Source organism: Pteronotus mesoamericanus, unplaced genomic scaffold (genome assembly GCF_021234165.1).
Source record: "Pteronotus mesoamericanus isolate MK-2021 breed Mesoamerican mustached bat unplaced genomic scaffold, CSHL_Meso_final contig_20, whole genome shotgun sequence".
NCBI classification, from domain to species: Eukaryota; Metazoa; Chordata; class Mammalia; order Chiroptera; family Mormoopidae; genus Pteronotus; species Pteronotus mesoamericanus.
In genome coordinates, this window is record NW_026555085.1 from 7348594 (window position 1) to 7372913 (window position 24320).

Sequence of the window (24320 nt, forward strand, 5' to 3'; positions counted from 1 at the left end):
TAAGCTACTGAATTTGGGAGCAATATGTTATGCAGCAATAGATAACTAATACAATGGACAAAAACCCCCAGTAATATTAGTATTATCTGTGACTTTGTCACCAATAGAAACTGTACACATTTTCATAACACATTAAAATTGCTATAGATATTTCAAAATATTATTTATACTCATAATTACTTCTGACTTACAGTATTATTAGATCTACTACTAGATTATACATGACTGCAGGCCCCATCCACTTCCATTTATGTGATATAGCTGGCTAGCTATTGGGTAACTCTACACTTAGTAGTTGGTGTTTCTCACCTTGATAACTCAGTTATCTTTGTGGCTTTCCAGAAATTTCTATCAAATATTATTTATTTATCAAACAAACAAACAAAAGAGGGCAAATTGTTTCCATTGTTGGTTCAAGTTTTGTGAGCCAACGATTCAAATGAGAATTCTTAACTCTCAATTAGGCAGCTTGCCCTTCTGTAACATGAACAAGTGTGATGTCTAGAGGGTGAACTAGGCAGTTGCAAACATGTCTGTGGTTGAGGTAACAGTTACAGGATGTTATGTAAGTTAATTTGTTTTTTAATAACACGTGATACAGGTCATTAGAGAGTTAACAATTTCCGTGAGTAGCAGAGGTTCTTTTACTTTTCCCCTTAAACTCCCTTTTTGTACATTGTCCATATTTTGAAGTAAAGGCATGAACACACAATATATTGCATAGATAGTATATGTCTATTATTTTTCCTTGGAATATACTAAGCATTTAAAATAATAAAACTGAAAGCAGAACTCCCAAGTATGCCCAAGTGAAGGGAACAACATAACTTTTCCTCAAGAATAAACTAGTGACAAAGTAACAGCTGACAAAAGAGAAATATTGGAAAAAATAACCATTTTAGTCCCCCAGAACCAAACAAAATCATACAACAATTTGAGAAGCATTTATGCTTGAAAAGCTGCTGAACTTCAGGTAAGAATGATGGGATTTTGTGGCACAGTGGCCCGTGGCTGCTCCATCACACTCCTCCTCTGCTTATCTGACACAGAGGTTCTAAATTTGGGGACATTCAGGACCAGCAACTTCTCTGCTGGGACCAATTGGGGCTCACTCAGTTCAAAGCAGAGGACAGTGACATTCTCATAGGCAGGCAAGTGAGGAGGGCCAATGGCTCTACTAGCTTGAGGTTGTAGTCTTGGGTCACATGAGTTCCCAGCAGAGGTTGCATGCATGCCCTGAGGAGACCAGAAAGGGCTCAAGTTGGCTCCACACTCCTGACCAACACTGAGGTTATATGTATGTGCAAAGGAGATACAAAAGGGCCCAACAGAAAGTAAATTCAGGATAAGATTTGAAAATGGCCTAAACTTTTAAAGTACTCCCCTACCCATACATAGACCTATATCAGTGGAGGACGGAAGACCTACTGGCTTGAGGTAGTTGAACAGTGGCTGACCACTAAGCTACACAGGTAGGGGACAAAGAAACAAAAATAAGAATAAAAATAACAAAAGAGAACAGAGACATCAACAGGTGCACACTGCAGGAGAGGCAGATTTCATGGACTTAGTCCAGACAAGTTATTAAGTAGAGAAATAATAAAAACAATTACAATAACAATAACCTGTGAGGGGAGGGAATTAGAATCCAGCATTGTTAACAAGATATCATCTAAAATGTTTAATTTTTCAACAACAACAAAAAAATACTCAAAGAAATACTGAAGAGGAAAAAAGCAGTTAATATAAACTGACTCTGAGTGACCACAGAGATGAACTTAGCAGGCAAAGACTTCAAAGAGGATATTATATTTATGTTCTAAGAACTAAAGGAAATTATGTTTAAAGAAGTAAAAGAAAGTATGACAACAATGAATCAACAATGGAGATTCTCAATAAGGTGAAAGATCTTGTTTGTTTGTTTTTAAAAAAGGACCAAAGGATATTCTGGAATTCAAGAATATACCCAATAAATTTAAGTAAAAAAAATAATAAAGAAAGAAAGAAACAAAGAAGGAACGAAAGAGAGAACGCAGTACAGTTAACCCTCTAACTTTATTTTCACTCCACAGTTGGTAATCCCTGCGCACATGGGGCCAATTTATAAATTATACATGGATTTTCAAGTGCATGGCTGGCTGGCACCCCTTGTCCCTGTGTTGTTCTGCATTAATTGTAATGACTGAAAACAATCTATACCTTTAATTAAATCACTATCCAAATCCCAACAACATTCTCTTCTTCAGAAATAAACCCATCATAAAGTTCATCAAAATCTCAAGGGACCCCATAGCCAAAATAATCTTGGAAAAGAAAAACAAATGAAAGGGTTCACACTTTTTGCTTCAAAATTTACTACAAAGCTACAGTGAGCAAAACAGTGTGATACTGGCATAAAGAAAGACATACAGATCAATGGAATAGAATAGAAAACCCAGAAATAAATTCTTGCACATATGACCAAATAATTTTCTTAAAATATTTTTTAATTTTTAAATTGGAGTTGATGTACATTATTACCTTACTTTTGAGTGTACAACCCAGTGATTAGGCATTTATATAACTTACAAAATGATCACCCCGATAAATCTAGTACCCATCTGACACTATACATAGTTATCACAATATTATTGACTGTATTTTACATCCTTGTGACTATCCTGTAACTACCAATTTGTACTTCTTAATTTGTTCACCTTTGCACCCATCCTCCAAGCCCCCTCCCATCTGGCAATTGTTAAAATGTTTGTCAAGGGCTCAGTGGCACAGCCTCCCAAGTTACCAGAGATAAGTGCTCCAAGTGTGCCACCCCCGCAGCCCCCATTGTGGGCTGTATGCACTCTGCTGTTATAGGTGAGCCTCAATTACTATTAGCACATCAGTGGGATGGATTAACCCACAGGCTGATTGGCTGCAAGGACTGCCTGTGACCATAGAGGAGGAGCTGCTGTGCAGGGGCCGACCCCGTGGAGCAGGACTCACTTCAGTGGGACTCTGGTGCTTGATGAGCTTCTCCTTGAATGTCTCACTTATTGGTATGGCTGGGTGGTGCTCTGGCATGGTCTGAAGCTGTCCACCAGGTGTGCTGGCTTTGGGGCCTCCCAGGAGGTGCAGCCAAGATCAGCCACCACCTCGGTCCTGCTCAGGGCCACCTGGAATGAGCCACAATGCAACCTGCAGATTACTGCTACTTGGTTGGGCTTGGAGGTGCCTGGGGAGAGGCCAGGCTGAAAACGAATGGCCAAATGATTTTTGTCAAGGATGAACAATGTCATTCAATGAAGAAACAGTGTTGGGAAAACTGGATATCCATGTTCAAAAGAATGAAGTTGGATCCTTATCTTACACCATCTGCAAAAATGGACTCAAAATGGAATCAAGGCCAAAATGTAAGAGCTAACACTATAACACTCTTGAAAGAAAAAAAACGGGAGAATCTTCATGACATTGAATTTAGCAATGAGTGATTTCTTGGATATGACACCAAAAACAAAGGCAACAAAACAGAAGATAGGTTTATTAGACTTTGTAAAAATTAAAGCCTTTAACCCTAGCTTGTATGGCTCAGTGGATTGAGTGCCAGCCTGTGAGCAAAAAGGTTGCTCATTCAATTCCCAGTCAAGTCACATGTCTGAGTTGAGGGCCTGGTCCCCAGTTAGGGGCAAGCGAGAGGCAACCTATTGATGTCTCTATTACACATCAATGTTTCTCTCCCTAAATAAATAAATAAAATCTTTAAAAAAAATTAAAACCTTAAGTGTATCAAAGAACACTATCAACATAGTTAAAAGGTAATGTATTAATTTGGAAAAAATATTTTTAAATCATATATCTGAGAAAGAAGTAAGATCCAAAATATATAAAGAACTTCTACAACTCAACAACAAAGAAATTAAATAACCCGATTCAAAAACGGGCAAAAGACTTGAATTGGCGTTTCACCAAAGAAGGTAATGGGCAATAAGCATATTAAGAAAAATCACTAATCATTAGGGAAATGCAAATAAGAATAGTGAGGTTGAGATATCACTTTACACCCATGAAGATGGCTGCTATAGAAAAACACACACACACAAACACACACACCACAAAATCCCTCAGAAAAATACCAAGTACTAGTAAGAATGTGGAGAAATTGGAACCTTTGTGCATTGCTGCTGGGGATGTCAAATGGTACAGCTCCTCTGAAAAACGCTATGGCAGTTACTAAAAATATTAAACATAAAATTATCATATGATCCAGTAATTCCCCTCTGGGTAAAGACCCCAAAGAATTGAAAGCAGGTACAAAAAAAGATACATATACACATATTTTCACATAAGTTTATTCATGATAACCAAAAGATGGAAGCAATCTGAGTGCCCATTGATGGGTTAATGGATAAACAAAATGTGGCTTATACATTTAACGGAATGTTATTCAATCTTAAAAAGGGAGGAAATTCTGACACATGCTACAACATAAATGAACCTTGAAGACATTATGCTAAGCAAAGATAGCCGATCACAAAATGACAACTATTGTATAATTACACTATTTTGACTACCTAGAATAGGCAAATTCATAGGGATAGAATGTAGAATGGTGGTTTTAAGGACTGAGGGGAGGGTAGAGTGAATTTTTGTTTAACAAGTATCATAGTTTCAGTTTGGGAAGAAGAAAAGTTCTGATGGTTGCACAACAATGTAAATGCACTTAATGCCACTGAACTATACATTTAAAAAGGGTTAAAATGGGCCCTGGCTGGTGTGGCTCAGTGGGTTGAGAGCCGGCCCGTGAACCAAAGGGTTGCTGGTTCAATTCCCAGTCAGGGCACATGCCTGGGTTGCAGGCCAGGTCCCCAGTAGGGGGCATGAGAGAGGCAACCACACATTGATGTTTCTCTCCCTCCCTTGCCTTCTCTATAAATACATACATACATACATAGATAAAATAAAAAGGAAAAAAGCTTTCAAAGCAAATATTTAAAAAATAAAAATGGTTAAAATGGTAAATTATATGTTATGTATGTTTTACCACAAAAAGGACAACTAAATTAAAAATTCATTAGAAGGGCTTAGCAGAAGATTCTAAATGACAGAAAAAAGAATCTGTGAACTTGAATCAAATAAGTAGAAATTAGCCAGTCTGAAGATTGAAGAAGAATGAACAGTACTCAGAGACTTGTGGGACAACACCAAGCATACTAACATATGCCTAGCAGTTGTATCCAAAGGGGAGGAGAGAAAGAGAGAAAGATTGGCTTTTTAAAAAAATAATGGTCAAAAGCTTTTATATCTGATGAAAACATGTGTCTATATAACCAACAATACAACAGACCTAAAGATTAATACAAAGAGATCTGCGCCTAGATGCCTCATTATCTAATTGTTGAAAAACAAAGAGAAAACTTAAAAGCAACAATAGAAAACTGACATGTACAAGAGGAAAATGTATTAATACAATACGCTGACTTCTCATCTGAAACCTTGGAGGCCAGAAGACGGTGGAATGACATGTTCAGTGTGCTGAATGAAAATTTCTAGATTCAGCAAAACTACCCTTCAATAGTGAAAGTAAAGTAAATTCTTAGATAAAGATAGAAGATTTGTTGCTATCAGAGTTGCCTTATAAGATATGCTAAAGGAATTCTTTTAGACTAAAAGGAAATGACCCCATAAAATGACTCAAATTCACAGGAAGAAAGGAGGAGCACCAGAAATGGTAAATATCTAAGTTGATGTGACTCCATAAACATATTTTTGCTCATTTCTTAACTATCTTAAAAACATAAGATTATATAAAGCAATTATTATAACACTGTGTTACTGTGTGACATAATATTATGTATGCTAAAACTGTGGGAAAAAAAACTGTCACTGATATAAAAAACAGGAGCCATTTTTTCTAGGAAGGTAGAGAAAGCCATTCAATGTCATGTGCAATAATAGCCAGATTCTTGGAAGGTTACAAGTCTTGAGCTACTGATGCTAGAATCCATATTCTATCTGAGGACTAAAGGTCATTAAAGGTGATAAAGCCAGATAAAGTATAAAATTTGTCTTGTTTTATAATATACACATTTTTTTATCCTCACCTGAGGGTATGCTTATTGATTTTAGAGAGGGGGAAAGGAGGGAGAGAGAGAGAGGGAGAGAAACATTGGGGAGAGAGAGAAACATCAGAAAGGGAGAGAAACATTGATGCGAGAAACATCGATGGGTTGCCTCTCACACACATCCAGACAGGAGACCAAACCTGCAACCTAGGCATGTGCCCTGACCAGGAATTGAGCCCATGACCTTTCGGTTTATGGGATGATGCCCCAACCAACGGAGCCTCCTGGCCAGGGCTATATATTTCTTGAATATTTTATTTAGCATACTAATTACTTATTTTTCTGTAGATTAATAAAAACAATGAAAAAAACCATAAAAAAGCAAGCTTCAAAAATGTCACTTTGATCATTATAATAAATAACATTAGTAAAATATAATGACCTAATGCTATTATAGCCATACACACACACACACACACACACACACGTTAGGGAGAATTTTTCCTTCTTACTTACAATAGAATGTCAACCACTAAAGTCAGAAAGAATGATGGTATTAGAAAGCCACAACTGAGTAGATGTCACAGTAAAAATTGGTTCAGGCAAGAGTCATCACTGAATGCTGAAACTAGTTGGTACAACTTTAATGAAGTGCAGAACATTTACATAGTTTCAAAATACTTATTATTTGCAAAGGGAAAAAATAGTAAGTTTACAGTGGAGGAACTTGATAGACACACTCTTAAACAGGTGACCCAAATTACCATCACTACTAATAGTACAAACTGACTTATTCCCCGGCCCCATAAGAGGGACACAGTATCATTTCTTTGGTACCCTTGACAAAAGTATATAACTGCAATTTAATTATGAAGAAACAATAGGCAAATTGAAATTGCTGAGCATTCTACAAAATAACTCTTTTAAAATGTCAAGGTTATGAATGACAAAGATTTATTTTTTTAAATTTTAAATCATGTTTATTCTATTACAGTTGTCTCAATTTTACCCCCTTTACCCCCCTCCACCCTTCCCACCCCCATCCCCCACTTCCACAGTCAGTTCCCACTCTGTTGTCCATGTCCGTGTCCATACGTGTTCTTTGTCTAGTCCCTTCTCCTTCTTTTCCCCATTGTCCTCTTTCCCCATCCCCTCTAGTCACTTTCGGTCTGCTCCATGTTTCCATGCCTGTGGTTTATTTTGTTCATTAGTTTATTTTGTTGACTATAGTCCACTTATAGGTGAGATCATACAGTATTTGTCTTTCACCAACTGCCTTATTTCACTTAGCTTAATACTCTCCAGTTCCATCCATGTTGTCGCAAATGGTAGGAGTTCCATCTCTCTCTCTCTCTTTCTTTCTTTCTTAAATGCAGATTGATTTTATTTATTTTTTTACTGTCAAGGTTAATTATAAAATATTAAAAAATTTAAAACCATTATAAAGCCTTAGCAATTAAACCAACATGAAACCAGCACAGAAATAATCAAGTAGATCAATGAAATATAATGAACATTGTAGAGACAGACATATCTATCTAACAATGTAATATATGATTAAGTTGATATTTCAAATCAATGGGTAAAATAGGCTTATTCAACAAATAAGGTGCATGGACCACTATTACTTGAAATAAAACAAATATAGATCCCTATTTCACACATGATACAAGAAATATTCAGGTGAGTTAAAAATCAATATGTAGAATCTAAGGAGTTTTAAGAGAAAATACAAACTAACATTTTTCTTATCCTGAAGTAACATATTCAAACCCAGAAGCTATAAAATAAAATATTGATAATATGACTATATTAAACATTTAAGACTGTACAGTAATATGCATATAAAAAAGTTAAAGGACAAGTAATAGTATAGGAAAGTATTTGCCACACATCTAAAAAAGGGTTAATGGTTTGTTTTGGTTTTTTTAGGGAAACAATTCTACAAACATTTAATCAAAAATGGATAAAGAATACCAAACAGTCATTTAAAGCTTTTTAAAAATAATGGAAATAGGCAAGAAATATACAAAAACAGGTTTAGTTTCAACCAATAATATTCAAGTAACAATTAAAATAATACATCATTGTCACAGTCAGATTAATATGTATTAAAAATATTGGTAATATCAAGTATTGGCAACTGTGAAAGGAACTGGGTACTCACAGACTCTTTTTCTTCATCTTAAAGCAGTCCCTTTAGCATATTTTGCAGTGCTGGTTTGGTGGAGGTGTATTCTTTTAACATTCTTTTGTTTGGGAAATTCCTTATTTTGCCTTCCATTTTAATTGAGAGCCTTGCTGGATAGAACAGTCTTGGATGCAGGCCTTCGCTTTTCATGATTTGGAATATTTCTTGCCATTCTCTTCTGGCTTGCAGTGTTTCTGTTGAGAAGTCAGCTGTCAGGTTGTCCTGCATTTCCCTAAGTGCCTCTTCATTCTTTTTGAGTCTTTTTTCATTTTCTTGCTCTTTCTGGGAGCTTTTATCTACCTTATCCTCCAGCTCACTGATTTGATCCTCGGCTTCCTCTAGCCTGCTTTTGATTCCTTTTACTGTGTTCTTCAATTCAGAAATTGTATTCTTCATCTCCTCTTGTCTCTTTTTGATAGTTTCTATGTCCTTTTTCATGCTGATATAGTTTGCAGTAAGTTCCTCGTCGTTTCCCTGTAGTTTTTGGTAATTCTCTCTGAGCTCACTGAGCTCATTGAGCTTCCTTAGAAATGTTGTTTAGAACTCAAAACTCAATATCTAATAGTTTACTTGCCTCTATTTCATTTAGTTCTCTTTCTGGGGATTCCTTCTTTCCCTTTGAGTGGGGGATATTTCTTTGCCTTCCCATTATTTGTGAGACTCTTCTCTTTTGCTTCTGCTTCTTAAGTTGACCTGTCTTGATTTCCTGACTTTGCGGTATGAACTTCTGTGGTAGGAGACAGCTGTTTATACTTTCTGGATCTGCCTCTGATGATGTCTGATGTTGTCCCTGTCTGATCTTTGGCAGTCTGTTTGAGACTTCTAGGAATCTACTATTTGTGGCTGTCTCCTTTAGCTGTTAATCTAGTCACTCTGCACTCGGCAGCCTGCCTTAGACAGCTCAGGGCAGGGCAGAGTCCCTCCTGGGGGTGGGGTTATTGGGTCTTCTCATGCTGCTGTATGGGGGAGGAGTCAGCACTGGGATCCCACTAAGTACTCTCTCCGTTCTCTCCCCAATGCCTCTGTCCCCAGTATCTTCAAGTGTCTCCAGACAACTCTATGCCCCCTTTAGCCAGAGATCTAGTAAGGCTGCCTATGGCATAGATCTACTATCTATGGCTGCCACTCTACATTCAGCAGGTGGCTTAGACACCACAGGGCAGGGCAGAATCCCACCTGGTGGCAGGGCTATTGAGTCCTCTGAGGCTGCTGCCACTCAGGGGTAGTGGTTTCTGCCTGAGCAAGATGGTTGCTGCTGCATGGGGGATGAGTCAGCACCAAAATCCCACCAACTACTCTCTCAGTTCTCTCCCCAAATCCTCCTTCCCCAGAGTTTTCTCAGGCATCTCTAGCCCAGTCTGCTCCCGCCTTGGCCAAAGACCAGGGTAAGTGGCTGCAAATAAAAATTTATGCATTGGCCCTTTAAATGGCTCTTTGCATCTCCAGCCGCCTATCTCTGGCAGTGAGCATCCCTGCCACTTTTCGCAGCTGGGTGTTTTCTGTGTACTTTTTGGGCTCTGGTGCTGTAGACTGGAAATCCTCGCTTTTGGTTCAGACCCCTCTCTTCTTAGGGGGATCCAACTGGCCCTTTCAATATCCTCCTGGTGCTGCTGCCCCTGGGTGCCCCACCTGCCTTCTTGAGTCTCTACCATATTCCTTACCAGTTGGGTTGTACTAAAGCTGATTCTTCTGTCTCCAAGGTTATAAGGCTCCTTTATCACTATTGTTCAGTTGTTTGTTCCAGGTGATTTCTCCACAATTTATTTGTAATTCCAGGTTGGTCCTGGGAGGAGGTCAGTGTGACTTCTACTCACTGCTCTGCCATCTTGATTGTTCTGACAAAGATTTAGAAACTATTCCAATTAAAGAAGACTAAAGAGACATTACATAATTTAATTATGACACTGGATTTGTCCCTGGACCAGAAATTTTCTCATTTTAATGAAGTATAATTGACAAATAAAACTGTAATATATTTAAAATGTCTAACATGATGATTTGATATACATATATATTGTGAAAGGATTCCCTCTCATTGAGTTAATTAACACATTCATCACCTCATATATTTATCTTCTTATGTGTGTGAAAACATTTAAATTCTACTCTCTTAGTAAATTTTAATTATACAATGCAGTTATCAACTAGAGTCACCATGTTATACATTAGATCCACAGACTTTATTCATCTTATGACTGAAAGTTTGTATCCTTTTTCTAACCTCTCTCTATATATCCCACCTCCCAGCCCCTGGCAATGTCTTTTCTATTTGGTTTGTATGAATTCAACTTTTCATTTTTTTCAGATTCCAAATGTAGCATTTGCCTTTCCTTGTCTGTCTTATTTCACTTAGCATAATGCCCTCCAGTGTCGTCCATGTTGTTGCAAATCACAGTATTTTTTCTTCTTTTAAGCCTGAATAATGGTCATGTATATAAACACACACACACACACACACACACACACACACACACACATACATACAAGGGCAAAACTGGGTTTACAGTTGTTTGCATGGATAATAATACCATTATTAAAAATAACAATAGAATAATAAATTGTGTTTTGCATACCTGCAAAAATTCATCCAAAAATTATTTACTACAAGGGACATTTAAAGACAATTGGTTAAATATTAATAACATCTGCTGATTAAATTATGTCAATGTTAACTTCCTGATTTCTATCCTTTGTTCTTATGAAACAATTAAGTATTTAGGGCTGAAGAGCTATCATACTTGCAATATACTTTCAAGTGGTTCATAAAAACAATATGTATTTATACAGAGAGATGAATGTGTATGTGTGTGAAATGATAATAGAACTATATATATGTAGAAATATGTGTGTAAAGAGAGAAAATGATGAAGTGAATGAGGTAAAATGTTAACAATTGGGGAACCTAGCCAAGGGTATATGGGAATTCTTTGTAGTATTTTTGCAACTTTTCTACAAGTCTGAAATTATGTCAAAATAAATTAAGTAAATTGAATCAAATGTTTTATTTTAGCTTTATTTTTCATCTTTTTATAAATTCAACTTAAAAGGAAATGTCAAAGAAAAGGACAAATGGTGAAAACCAAGTATTAAATTTTTTCACTTGTGTTATTGAATGTGATGGAACGCAAAAGCCATAGTGGTGTGTGGGTGTGTGTGTGTGTAAAAATTAATGTGAATTGAAGTATGGTATCAGAAAAATTGAAAGAGCATCTCATATCTGCCCATCCTGAAAGAGCATCTATATAAGATGTGTCTCTCCACCCATCTCTCAATGTCTTCAGCTCCCTCTTTTTGTTTCCTGTACACACGCTGATGCCATTAAGAAGAATTCTTATTTTGTAAGTCCTTTTGAAACTACAAAGGCTGCGGACATTTTGGAAACAATAAAAATATTTTTTGCCAAGTAAAACTTTGGAAAGAAAACCTTCATCTATTGTATGGAGGAAGCCCCTGAGGTGCTTGGCAACTCATCTAGTCTTGATATTTAAAGAAAAAGGAAACTCTTTGCGTGACACTCTTAACACTGACAGCAAGGATTTTTCTTATAGCCCTGGAAAAGAAGTTTTGTCAACAAACCTAAATGTCATCAACTTTATTAGAGGCAGATCTTGACTCAAATGCATTTGTAAAATTTTTGTACAGATGTGAGAACCACACATGAATTCCATCTCTCCCATACAGAAGTTTGCTGGCCTTCAGGAGGACTTGCCTTCAAATTGCTTTTCAAACTAAGGACAGAAGTTTTACTTCAACTGAAAATTTAAAAAGAAACAAAGAAAATCCACTCTTGAGACATTATGAGAAAAGGAACTTTATCCATACATTGGTTTACTTGGCATATGCTTTTATCCATGTGAATGAGTTAAACATTTCAGTTCAGTGTTATGAAGTCAACATTATAGATACTTCTTAAAAATTAAAAACATTTTTGGTTAAGTGATGGATAAGAAAAAAACTGGAGTATATGCTTTTCTAAAATGGAGTTGTAGTGCAAAACTGTCAGTTTCTTTGGAAAGAAAAATCTGCAAATTTCTGGATCATTTCAGAAGTCTTTCAAAACTTATTTCTGTCTTGATGGCTTCTAAGCTGAAGCATAGATATGCAACTCATTTCTTTTTTATATAACTGAGTAAATAAAGATAAGATGTTGAGCTAACTGAAGAATGAATTCATTAATCTTCATTCATTTATTGGGGAGTAACAACCTATTTGAAGAACTCTGGTATTCCTTGAGAAAGGATTATTCTTGCCTTGATTAAAAAGAACTCTAGAAGCTTTAATCCCATTTGCAACAATAGATCTTTATGAATCTATAAATGGGGATTTTCAACATTGACCATCAAAATAAAAATTAAAAGTTTATTAAATGTCCAACAAAACATGCATGTCAAAGACCATCTCACAATTTGGTCTCTTATTTAAGTTAAATATCAGCTTTTTCAGTTATTTTACTCATATATATGATAATCTTTTTAATGAGGTAAATTTCTCATCCAGTGAAGTTGTTACAGAACAGAAAGCATTTGTACACCCAGCACTAGTGGAGCCAAACACTAAACACCAAGAATAGCAGTAAAGAAATATTGGCTATTTTATTGTGAATGGCACCACCAAGAAGAATGGGAAGCTAATGCTCAAAAGCCTGAACTCCCTGATCCAGGGTTCTGGATGACTTTTTAAGGGTATATGGAGAAGAGGTATACAGAAGCTCTAGTAGGGCAAGTTTTAATTGGAGAACCTTCGAACTTGGTTTACCATAATGCATTATGGTAAAAAGCATTAGCACTGGATCTTTTTGGACAATGGACCTTCTGCTTCTGAAAGATTTCCAGTGTGAAAGTTCCAGAAAGTTCCAGATATGTTCTGGTCGTGTGTGTGTGTGAGTGTGTGTGTGTGTGTGTGTGTGTGTGTGTGTGTGTGTGGTAGGATGAGACTTTGGTCCCAGGTGAAGGTGGAGGTCAAATTCTATCCTCTGGGTATGCTTTGACTGCATGACATGCGTATTTGGTCTGTTGTCTCTGAAAAGCAATCAGTATCAGGAAACAGGATAGCACTATTTTGAGCCAGTTCTGCAGTTACAAAATCACAGATGATAAGAGGACAGTTCCATGAATTTTAAAACAGTTCCATGAGTTTTGACAATGTATGTACCTGGTAACCGTCAAATCAGTCAAGATAGAAAATGTTTCCAGTACCCCAGAAATTCCCTTACAACATTTTTAGTCTGTCCTATAGCCAAACACTGTTGTGAAATCCCTATAGATTAGTTTTGACTGTTCTTGAACTTTATATAAATGGAATCATAGAATATGTACTCTCCTGTGCTTGGTTTCTTTTGTAGATATTACATTTTTAAAATATATTGTTGTTGATTATGCTAACAGTTTTCCCAGTTTTCCCCCTTTGTTCCCCTTCACCTGGAACCCCCATTCCCTCCAGTAATCTCCCTCTTAGTTCATGTCCATGAGTCATATATATAAGTTCTTCAGCTTCTCCATTTCCTGCACTATTCTTAACATCCCCCTGTCTATCTTTTACCTACCATTTATGCTTTTTTAAAAAAACCTCTGATATTTTAGTTTATTTTTAAAATTTTTTCATTTATTTTTCTTTATTTTTTAAAATGTATTTATTTATTTTTCAAATGCATTTGTCTCCATTTTCCCACCACCACTTTCCCTTGCTCCACACACCCACACCTCCCACCTTCAATCCTTCCCTGTTTCGGCTTTGTCCATGGGCCCTTTACACGTGTTCCCTGACTTGATCCTTCCTCTTCTTTTTCCCATTACCCACCTCCCTCCTTTCCTCTCATTACTGTTGGCTTGTTTTTTCTTTCAATATTGTTGCTTATATTTTTCTTGCTTGTTTGTTTTGTTGATCAATTTCTACTTATAGGTGAGATCATATGGTATTTGTCTTTCACCCCCTGGCCTATTTTGCTTAGCACAGTGCTCTCCAGTTCCATCCATGCTGTTGCAAAGGGTAGTAGCTCTTTTTTTCTGCTGTGTAGTATTCCATTGTGTAAATGTACCATAGTTTTTTGATCCACTCATTTATTGATCCATTTATGCTTCTTAATTGCTGTACCTTCTTCCCCATTCTTCTCGTTCCTCCTCCCCACTGATAACACCTGAAATGATCTCCATATCTATGATTTTTTTCCTGTTCTGATTGTTTGCTTTCTTTAGATTCAGTTGTTGATAGTTGTGGATTTGTTGCCATTTTAATGTTCATAGTTTTGATCTTCTTTTTCTTAAATAAGTCCCTTTAATATTTCATATACTAATGGCTCGGTGATGATGAACTCCTTTAGCTTTACCTAGTCTAGGAGCCACTTTATCTGCTCTTCCATTCTAAATGATACCTTTGGTAGATAGAGTAAACTAGGTTGTAGGTCCTTGCTTTTCATCTCTTTCAACACTTCCTGCCAGTCTCCTCTAGTTGGCAAAGTTTCTTTTGAGAATTCACCTAACACTCTTAAGGGAACTCCTTTGCAGGTAACTCGCTGCTTTTTTCAGGCTGCTTTTAAGATTCTCTCTTTATCGCTAATCTTTGGCATTTTCATTATGATGTGTCTTGGTGTGCTCCTCTTTGGGTCCAAATTGTTCAGGACTTTGTGCTTCCTGGACTTGCATGTCAATTTCCTTCACCAAATTAGGGATGTTTTCTTTCATTATTTTTTCAAATAAGTTTTCTATTCCTTGCTTTTCCTCTTCTTGTTCTGGTATCTGTATGATTCAGATGTTGGTACATTTGGAGATGTCCTAGAGGTTCCTTATACTATTCTCATTTAAAAAATTTTTTTTTCTTCTTGCTGTTATGGTTGGATACTTTTTTCTCCTTATAATCCAAATTTTTGATTTGAAACCCAGCTTCATCCCCTCCATTGTTGGTTCACTGTAGATTTTCCCTTATTTCACTTAGTGTAAATTTCATTTCTTCCAGGGTCTTTTTTACGTTGTTGCTGTATTCCATGAGTTCTTCGAGTATCCTGATTACCAGTGTTTTGAACCCTGAATCTGATAGGTTGGCTATCTCCTCATCGCTTAGCTCTTTTTCTGGAGTTTTGCGCTGTTCTTTCATTTGTGCCATATTTCTTTGGGCGCGCATCTTATGTTGTAAGGGGTTGGAGCCTTAGGTATTTTACCCTAGCGGGGCAACCCACTTTGCTGTGTTGTGGCGCAGTATGTGGGGGAGGGGTCAGAAGGGAACAATGCAGCTTGCTTGGCTCTCACCCTGCTTTCAGTTACTTCCCCTCCCACCCACAAGTGTCTAAGGCCCTTCTGGTGCTGCTTCCCAGATGGGTGGGTTTTTGTACTTTTTAGGATCCTGTGGGTCCCTCCAATGGACTCTCCTGTGAGGCTGGGAGTTTCTGCCGCTGCCTGCAACCCCCATGGGTTTTTATAGCTAGAGGTTTTGAGGTTTTATTGCCCCCCACTGGAATCCTGGGTTGCGAGGTCTGTCTTGCTCCCCAGTTGTTCCTCCCAGCTTATCCGCACATGAAAGTGCGACCTCCTGGTCTGCCAGCTGCCACCTCCCCTGCCCCTGTCCACCAGCTGCCGCCTTGCCATGAGTCCTCTCCACCCCAGCTGCCTGTCTCCGCCCCTCCTATTAGTCTGGATGAATGTTTCTTCCTTAACTCCTTGGTTATCAGACTTCTACACAGTTTGATTTTCTGGCAGTTCTGGTTGTTTTTTGTTTTTAAATTGGTTGTCCTTCTCTTGGTTGTGCAAGGAAGCAAAGCATATCTACCTACACCCCTATCTTGGCTGGTCATTGATCTATTCTTTGTCCCTATAGTTTTTTCTTTTCCAGAAGGTCATATTGATGGAATTATATAGTGTGTAATCATTGGAGCTTTTATTTTTATTATTTCCTCCCTATGCTTACTTATTTACTCTTCCTTTTCTAGTTTCTTAAGGTAGAAGTTTTGATTGTTGAATTGTGACCTTTCTTCTTTTCTGATAGAATCATTTGATGCAATAAAATTCACCTTTAAGCATGACATAGCTGCATCCTACAAATTTTGATGTGTTGTATTTTCATTTTAATTTTTTAAAAAATATTATCTCATTTCCACTGAGATTTTTTTGACTCATGATTATTTTTAAAAATTAAAATAATTTCCAATTACTTGGAGATTTTTTAAATTTATCTTTCTGTTATTGATTTCTACCTTAATGTTATATAGTCAGAGAAATTTGTATTATTTCAATTATTTTAAATTTATTAGATTTGTTTTATGATTCAGGATGGTCTATCTTGGTACGCATGTGTACTTGAAAAGAATTTGTATTTTGCTCTTATTGGATAAGTGTTCTATATTGTCAATTAGATACAGTTGGTTGATGATATTGTTCAATTTGTCTATATCCTTGCTGATTTTTTGTCTATCGCTACAATGGTTACTGAGAGATGAGTTTTGAACTCTTCAATCATAATTGTGTAGCTGTTCATTCTCCCTTTCATTTCTATCAGTTTTCATTTTTATTTTGAAGTTCTGTTATTAGGTACACACATAGTGAGGATTTTTATAGCTTCTTGGTGAATCCTTTTATTATAATGCAATGCCTCTCTTTATCCTTGATAATTTTCCTCACCCTGACACTACTTTGACTGATATTATTGTAGAAATTTCTGCTTTATTTTGATGAGTGTTTTCTTGGTATATAATTTTTTAATCTTTTTCATTCTAACTGACATATACCTTTACACAGGGGTGGGAAAAATAGGTTTACAGTTGTAAGTATGCAAAAACAGAGTTTATTCTTGTAGTATTATTCATTAACCATTGTATTATTCATTATTATTAACCTACTTTTGCCTACTGTATTTAGTGGGTTTTTACAGACAGTATATAGTTGGTTCCTGATTTTTTTAAAAAATGTTTTATTTATTTATTTTTAGAGAAGGGAGAAGAGGGAGAGAGGAACATCAATGTGTGAGAGATACATCTATCAGTTGCCTCTCACATGCCCCCAGTTAGGGATCTGGCCCATAACCCAGCATGTGCCCCAACTGGGAGTTGACCTGGAATCAAACAGGTGACCTTTTTGGTCATGGGCCTGTCCTCAATCCACTGAGGCACACCAGCCAGGGCTGGTTCCTGATTTTTAAAAGTCTTTTCTGTCAATCTGTCTTTTAATTGATATGTTTAGACCACTAATATTTAATATAGTTATTCATATGTTTGGATTTATGTTCATCATTTTATGTCTTATTTTCTCTTTGTTCACTTTGTTTATAATACTTATGTTTCTTCTTTCCTGACTTCTTTTGGATTATAAAAAACTTTAAAATATTCCATTTTATCTAGTGAGTTTTTTACTCTATCTCTTTGAACAGCTTTAAATATTCATATGATTTGTTTTTTAAATAAGAAATAAAAATTTATCTTTTCAAGCTGCTACTAAGTTGGTTTTCTGATTAGGACACAAGGATGAGTATGTGAGGCAATACGAGATAGAGTGCTCTGCATGTAATTTTTTACTCTTTTTCATTTGCCTACTCCCAAAATGAATTTGAGAGAATATTTACTATATATTTCTTTGTGTAGATTCCATTTATTGTCTAGTGTCCTTTCTTTAGCTTGAAAAACTCCTTTCAGTATTTCTTTTTGTTGTTCTTGGGCCACAGGTTTTACTTTATTCCATTTTACATTCAATATTATTTATTATAATAGTTTCAAGTGTATAACAGAGTGGTTAGACAATCATATACTTTACAAACTGTCCCTCCTGATATTTCAAGTACCCACCTAGCACTGTATGTAATTATTACAATATTATTGACTATAGCCCTTGCTGTTGTGGCTCAGTAAATTGAGTGCTGGCCTGCAAACCAAAGGGTCGCTGGTTCAATTCCCAGTCAGGGTACATGCCTGGGTTGCAGGCCAAGTCCCTAGTAAGGGGCACATGAGAGACAACCACACATGGATGTTTCTCTCCCTCTGTTTCTCCTTCCCTTCCCCTCTATCTAAAAATAAATAAAATCTTGAAAAAAATTATTGACTATATTCCCTATGTTGTATTTTACATGCCTATTACTATTTTGAGACTTCCAACTTGTATTTCTTAGTCCCTTCACCTTTTTCATCCAGCTCCTTAACCCCTCTTCCCTCTGACAACCATCAGTCTGTCTCTGTACCTATGAGTCTTTTTCTATTTTGTTTGTTTATTTTGCTCTTTGATTCCATATGCAAGTAAAATCACATGTTATTTGTCTTTCTCTGTCTGACTTATTTCACTTAGCATAACACTCTTTAGGTCCATCCACACTGTCACAAATGATGAGATTTCATTCTTTTTATGGCTGAATAATATTCCATTGTATATGTGTACCACAACTTCTTTATCCACTCATCTATTGATGGACACTTAGGTTAATTCCATATCTTGGCTACTGTAAACAACATTGTAATGAACATAGGATGCACATTCTTTTAAATTAGTGTTTTGGTTTTCCTTGGGTATATACCCAGAAGTGGAATCACTGTCATAAGGTATTTCCATTTTTAATTTTTTGAGGAAACTCCATACTGTTTTCTGTCATGGCTATACCAATCTGTGTTCCAGCCAACAGTGTATGAGGGTTCCCTTTTCCCTACATCCTCAGCAACACTTGTCCTTTCAGTATTTCTTGTAAGGCAGATGTGTTAATGACAAATACTATGTTTTTGTTTATCTGGAAATGTATTGATTTTTTTTCTTCATTCACCTCCTCCCTCTAGTTTCTTTTCATTGCTTTTTTCCCCAGGACAGTTTCTCTGGATATAGAATTTTTGGTTGACAGTGTTTTTTTCTTTCAGCTCTTTGAATGTCATCCTACTGCCTTCTGGCCTCCATGATGAGAAGTGAGCTGTTAATCTTATTGAGGACCCATTATGACTCCATTTAACCTTAATTACCTCTTTCCATTATTTACATTATCTCCAAATATAGTCACATTGGGAGTGGACTTCAACATATGAATTTTGTGGGGTACACAATTCAGTCCATAGCAAGTCCCTATACTAAAATTTTCATATCAGTTATTATATTTTTTCAAGTTTAGAATTTCTATTTGATTCTTTAAAAAATAATTTCTGTTTCTTTATTGATGTTCTCTATTTGGTGAGACATTGTCATCGCATTTTCTTTTAACTCTTTTGAAAAAGATTTTACTTATTTATTTTTTAGAGAGAGGGGAGAGGAGGGAGAAAGAGAGGGAGAGAAACAGCAATGCAAGAAACGTTGATTGGTTGCCTCTTGTATGCGCAATGACCAGGGACCGAACCCACAACCTAGGCATGTGTCCTGACCAGAAATCGAACCAGCAACCTTTTGCTTTGCAGGACAACACCCAACCAATTGAGCCACACTGTTCAGGGCTCTTTTAATTTTTTAGATATAGTTTTCTTTAATTCTTTAAACACATTATAATTACTAAATTAAAACCAGTGTCTACTAGGCTCAGTTTCTAGGCTTCCTCAGGCATAGCTTCTGTTGACTGTTCCTCTCACCCCCTTCCTATGTCTGGAGCATATTTTATCATTCATTTCTTAGTGTGTTAAAAACTGAATATTTAAAATAATGTGGAAATCACAGATATAAGATGCTCCCCAGTAATCAGTGGAGCAGTAGACAGAGGTCAGCAAGGATATACAAAAACTGAACAACATCATCTATCAGCTAGATCTAATTGACAGTTGTAGAACACTTCACTCAACAATAGCAGAACACACATTCTTTTCAAATACAGTTTGGTTTTGTTGCTGTTTTTTAATGATTTCCCTGAACTAATTCTGTAAAGTCTATATTCTTTGTCATGCATGGCAATTGAAGTTTCTGCTTGGTTAGCTTAATGATCAACTAATGACTAGACAGATTCCCTTGGATACCTCAAACTAATAAATTTCCTTGCCTTCATCAAGAGTCTGTGTGACTTCAATGCTCTGACAAGCTGTTTACAACTCTGCCTTTGTCTTGTATAGAGCCTCAAAGTCAGTCAGAGGTGAGAGATTAGGGCCTCCTCAGGTCTTTCCTGGGCATGTGCATAGCCCTGCACTTTCATGTGGCCTTCTAAGTACCTAGGAATATTCTGGAGCTTTTCAGAAACCCCAAAGGGCAACTTATTCCCAGATATTTCTTTTAAGGCTTTTGTTAGCTCAAGTTGGTAATGCTGCCTCAGACAGGTGCAATATTAAACAACTGCCACTGATTATTTTTGATGATGCCTTTCAAATAACACTGTTTGCACAAAAGTAACCCCTGAGTCAGGTAAAATAAAGACATGCTCTGAGAATGGTGCTTTTAAGATGAGCCTCCAGACAGGTCAAATAGTGACATGTCTTGGGGAAGGCATTGGAGGAGTTCCAAGCCTGTTTTGTCTCCTTTAGTGGCTGCTAGGCTACTGCTTTTTTAAGCTACCATCATCGCAAGGTTGTTGGCTTTAAGTCTACTACAGAGCTAGTGATAAGGAGACAGGATTGAGGCAAGTTAAATGCCACAAAGCTCACTGTTCTTACTGAGACCATTTTTCTTGAAGAAACACTCCCTAGGTTGCTGCAAGTCTTTGTTTTATTTTCAGAGTTCAAAAAAAGTTGATTTTTGACAATTTTGCCTATTTTTTCATTTCTTTTATGGAGAATTGTATTTCAGAGGTCTTTACTCTGACATTCTAGAAGTTGGAGTTCCTAAATTGTTTTTAAAGAGGTTACTCTAGGGATTTCAATACAGGCATAACTCAGAGATTTTGTGGGTTTGTTTCCAGATCACCACAATAGAGAAAGTCATAACCTTTCTGCTGATGGAGAGTCTTGCCTTCACTTTGTAAAAAACACAACATTTGTGAAGCGCAATAAAGCAAAGTGCAATAAAATGAGGTATGCCTATATATATATAAATAACTTTTCACAGTCTATTTAGAATTAATATTTTACTACTTTTTTAAGTGCAATGTAGAAACCTTAACACCTTATAGGTTCTTTTGTCCTATCCCATTTGTGGTAGTTGTTAAATATAGTACATCTACACATACTGAAAATTCCATCAGACAGTGTTTATGTTTATAGACACACACACACACATACACATACATGGATTTTATTTATTTATTTTTGGAAAGAGAGAAAGAGAGAGAAAAAATGGAGAGAAACATCGATGTGAGAGAGCAGCATCAATGGGTTGCCTCTCATATACTCTTGGACAAGTGACCAAACCAGGCATGATGCCCTGACCAAAATCAACCAGCAACCTTTCACTTTGCGGGACAACAACCAATAGCTGAGCCATACCAGTCAGGGCCAGTGTTATATTTTTTGCTTTTTGCTGTCATATATATTTTAAAGAACTTAAGAGGAGAAATATATTATTGTTCTTTCTTAATTCTAGACATTTCTGATGTGAAATCCATCATCATTGTATTTGTTCTGTCCTTATATAAGATGCATAGTTTTTCTCTATCTTTTTTAAGATTTTTTTGCTTTCAGTTTTCAGCAGTTTGGTTATTATAGGTTTGGGAATCGATTTATTTGAGTTTTCCCTGTTTGGAGATGTCTGAACTTCTTAAATCTGTAAGTTTATGTCTTTTGCCAACTTTTGGAATTTTTGAAGAATTATTTCTTTAAATATTTTATCTGCATCAAATATATTTTCTTTCTCTTTTCCTTCTGAAACTCTGATGACCTGAGTGTTAGACATTTAGGTTTCCCCCCACAGGTCCTTGAAGCTCTTTTCAATTTTCCTTCTCTTTGTTGCTGATATTTGATACTTTCCATTGATTTATCTTCAAATTCAGTGATTCTCCCTTTGCATCTCCATTCTGCTCTTGAGTCCATCTAGTGAAATTTTTGCTTCTGTAACTATATTTTTCAATTCTAAAATTCCCATTTGGTTTTTTTAATACTTTTTCTTTTGATTCATTTTAAGAGTTTTCACTTCTTCTTGGATTATGATTATAACAGCTGTTTCTTTTCTGGTTGTGGTAAAAAAAAAACACAAACAACCCAGGTAACATAAAATTTACCATCTTAACCATTTAAAGTGTTGGCTATGTTTATATTCTTGTCTAACATATCTTTAGAAACTCATTATCTCTTTTAAAATTGATTTGAGAGAGAGAGGGGGAGGGGGTCAAGAGAGAAAGCAAGAGAGAGATTCTATTTGTTTATCCTCTTATAAACCCTTGACCTTGGTATACAGAACAACTCTCTAACCAACCTAGCTACCTGGCCAGGGCAGACACTCTTTATCTTACAAAACTGAAACTCTATGACAATGGAACAATAGCTTCCCATTTTCCCCTCCTTTCAGTCATAAGGAAATACAATTCTACTTTCTATGATTTTTTACTACTATAGATAACTCATATGAGTGTAATGAAACCATATTTTTCTTTTCATGACTGGCTTATTTCACTTAGCATAATGTTCTGAAGGTTCATCTTTGTTATGCCATGTAACAGGAGTTCTCACTTTTTTAAGGCCAAAATATATTTTGGCCTCATACATTCATCCACTGGACACTTGGGTTGTTTGTATGTCTTGGCTATTGTGAATAATGCTGCATTTAACATCGTGTACAAATATCTCTTTGAGATCCTGCTTTTGATTTTTTTAATATATACCCAGAAGTGAAATTGCTGGATCATAAGGTAACTCTGTGTTCCAATTTCTCCACATCCTCACAAACCCTTGTTATTTTCTTTCTTTTTTTTTTTTTTTTTTAGTGGCCATCCTAAACATATAAGGTGACATCTCATTGACATTTGGATTTGCATTTCTTTAATGACTTGTGATATTGAGCACATGTCCTTATGCTTGTTGGCAATTTGAATATCTTCTTTGGGGAATGTCTATTCAAGTCTTTTGTCTGTTTACAAATTGGGATATTTGATTTTGCTCTTATTTTTGTTGTATAATAGCTGTTATCAAAACATTTGTCTCTTGCCCTGGCTGGGGTTGCTCAGTGGATTGAGTGCTACCCTGCAACTGAAAGGTCGCTGCTTCAATTCCCGGCCAGGGCATGTGCCTTGGTTGCCGGCCAGGTCTGCAGTTGGGGGTGTGCAAGAAGCAACCGATCAATGTTTCTCGCCCTCCCTTCTCCACTTTCTAAAAATAAGTATATAAAATATTTTAAAAAACATTTGTCTCTTGCAGGAGACAAGGTTAATATATAAAGGTCAATCATTTTCTCATATGCCAGCAGTGAACAAGTGGAGTTTGAAATAAAAAACAATACTATTTACATTAGCAACCATAAAAATGCAATATTTAGGTATAAATATAAAAAATGTGTATAAGATCTGCATGAGGAAGACTACAAGACTCTGGAGAATGAAACTGAAAATTAAATAAATGGAGAGAACTTCCATATTCATGGATAGGAAGACTCAATATTGTCAAGATGTCAAGCCTTTCCAAATGCATTTACAGATTTAATGCAATCCCAGTCAACAGCCCAGCAAGTTATTTTGTGAATATAGACAAAGTGATTCTAAAGTTGATACGAAGTCACAAAGGACCCAGAATAACCAGCATGTTATTGAAGAAGAACAAAGTTGGAGGACTGACACTACCCAACTTCAAGATTTACTATTAAGCTATAGTGATTAAGACAGTGTGGTATTAACAAAAGAATAGGTAAATAGATCAATAGAACAGAAAAGAGAGCCCAGGAATAGACTCTCATAAATTTAGTCAACTGATCTATTTTTTAATCCTCTCCCAAGTATATTTTAATTGATTTTTAGAGAAAGAGAGAGAAACATTGATGTGAAAGAGAAAAATCAATGTAAAAGAGAAACACTGTTCAGTAGCCTCCCGTATGCACCGTGACCAGAGATTGAACCCACAACCCTTTGGTGCATGGGACAATGCTCCAACCAAACCACCTGGCCAGGGCAGTCAACTGATCATTGACAAAGGAGGAAAGGCAACACAATTGAACAAAGATAGTCTTTTCAACACATGGTGCTAGAATAACTGGACATCCACATTAAAAAAATTAGTCTAGACACAACCTATCCCAAAATTTAACTCACCCTTCACAAAAATGGGTAACAAACCTAAATATAAAAGACAAAACTATAAAACTCCTAGAAGAGAATGA